This window comes from Oratosquilla oratoria, chromosome 24, assembly GCF_046742065.1.
Source record: "Oratosquilla oratoria isolate Oo_2021 chromosome 24, ASM4674206v1, whole genome shotgun sequence".
NCBI classification, from domain to species: domain Eukaryota; kingdom Metazoa; phylum Arthropoda; class Malacostraca; order Stomatopoda; family Squillidae; genus Oratosquilla; species Oratosquilla oratoria.
Window position 1 is genome coordinate 16,871,484 of NC_134800.1, and position 2,500 is coordinate 16,873,983.

The 2,500-nt window shown below is 33.1% G+C and overlaps 1 protein-coding gene across 2 annotated transcripts in view; it reads left to right on the plus strand.

The window, feature by feature from the left end:
* Positions 1–2,500, plus strand: part of LOC143038467 (techylectin-5A-like) — a 9,886-nt gene that overhangs the window by 6,737 nt on the left and 649 nt on the right. The gene's annotated exons all lie outside the window — the stretch shown is intronic.

Below are 2,500 nucleotides of genomic sequence, written 5' to 3' on the forward strand. Positions count from 1 at the left end.
TAGGTATAGAAATGAAAAATAACCATCGAGACTAGACCTAATAATCACATCTGAACCTAGAATAGTGGAAAAGATTGAATATCAAACACCAATAAGTAAAAGTGACCACATATTGATTGAACTGAAACTAAATGAAGAAAAATACATAAAAAGAAATTAACAATATAGAAAAGGAAGAATGATGTATGAAAAAAATGATAAAAAAGAGAAATCTTTCAAAAAGAAAAATGGGAAAGAATATACAAAGAAGAAACAATAGTGGAGGAGAAATGGAATAAAAAAGAAAATCTATAAAAAAGGAGTGGAAAAGTATGTCCCAAGACAAAAACAAGAAAAAGAATATGTAAAGTGTTGGTACAACAGACGTTGTAGGGAGTTAAAAGACAAAAGATATAAAGCTTGGACAAAATGGAAGAAAGACAAAAGAACTGAAAAATGGAAAATGTATACTTGTTATAGAAATGTATATGTACAAGTGTGCAGAGAGGAAAAGAGAAAATATGAAAAAAAATGTCATGGAAAAATATAAAGATCAACCAAATTTATTATACAAATTTGTAAACAACAAACTGAAAAACAAACAAGATTTAGAGAAATTAAGACAAGGAGGAGTTGAATACACAGAGGAAATAGCAATGGCAGAAACTATGAACAAGCATTTTAAATCAGTGTTTACAAGGGAGAACATACAACCTGGAGGGATTGAATGGGAAGAGAAAGTCCCCCCTATGAAAGAAATAGAAGTAACAAAGAATGAAATAATGAAACACTTGAAAAATCTTGATGTCAGAAAATCGCATGGACCAGATAAAATAGCAAACAAATTTTTGAAAGAATGCAGGAATGAACTGGCAGACAAAATACATAGCATAATAAACAGTTCCTTGAAAGAAGGAAAAGTTCCAAAAGATTGGAAAAAAGGCAAATATAGTACCTATACATAAAATGGGAAATAAAGAAGACCCTACCAACTATAGACCAGTCTCTCTAACAAGCACAATAGCATGATTTGTGAAAGAATTGTCAAAAGTAGATGGGTCAAATATTAAAAAAAAAAAAAAAGGTGCTAAATCCAAGGCAGTTTGGATTCAGACAAGGACGATCATGCGTCACCAATTTGATATGTTTCTATTCATGGGTGATATATATAATACAAGAAAGAGATGGATGGGCTGATTGTGCATTTCTAGACCTAAAAAAAGTTTTTGACAAAGTACCACATAAGAAGTTGCTTAAGAAATTAGAAACTGAAGGAGGAATACAGGGCAAACTGCTTAAATGGATGGAAAACTTTTTGCAAGAAAGAAAAATGAGAGTAGTGATAAGAGACAATCACTCAAATTGGGATGAAGTAATAAATGGTGTTCCACAAAGAACAGTTCTGGCCTCAATAATGTTTGCTATATATATCAATGATATGGATGAAGAAATTGAAAGTTATATGAGCTTCTATACAGATGATGCAAAACTATTAAAAAAAGTGAACACGGAAGAGGATTGTGAGTCACTACAGAGTGATCTAAATAAAGTATGGGAATAGAGTAGGAAGTGGGAGATGGAGTTCAATACTAAAAAGTGTAGTATATGGGAATTTGGAAAAAGTAAAAGCAGAATAACAGGATCATATAAATTGGGAGAAGAAAGAATAAAAAAAGTTGAAAATGAGAAGGACCCTAGGAGTCATTGTTATGAATAATATGTCACCTGAGAAACAAATAAATAAGATTTTTGGCGAAACTTGTAATTTAATGAAAACAATCAAAGTGGCATTTACATACCTGGATGAAGAAATGGTGAAGAAAATACTAATCACTCTGATAAGACGAAATTGGAATATGCAGCAATGATGTGGTCACCAAGTACAAAAATATGTATAAAAACTTGAAAGAATACAAAGAGCAATTACAAAATTGGCACCAACACTCTCAAAACTATCATATGAAGAGAGACTAGCAAAACTTGAGCTACAGACACTAGAGCAAAGAGAAAGAGAGGAGATTTGATAGCTATTTACAGAATCATGAAAGGCATAGAAATTATTGATAGAGAGGATCTGATAAAATGGAATGATAGAAATACAAGAGGACACGGAAAGAAAATCAAGAAAGACAGCTATAGAAGAGATATGAAAAAGAACAGCTTTCCTTACAAAGTAATAGACAGTTGGAACAAGTTAGATGAGAAAGTAGTGAGTGCAAAAACAATACATGAATTTAAAAAGAGTTTAGATAAAATGAGATATGAAGACGGGACACCACGAGCATAACTCCCCTTCCCGTAAAATACAACTAGGTAAATAAATACACACACACACACACACACACTCACACACACACGCACACACACACACACACACACACACACACACACACACACACACACACACACACACACACACACACACACACACACACACACACACACACACACACACACACACACACACACACACACACACACACACACACACACACACACACACACACACACACACAGACAC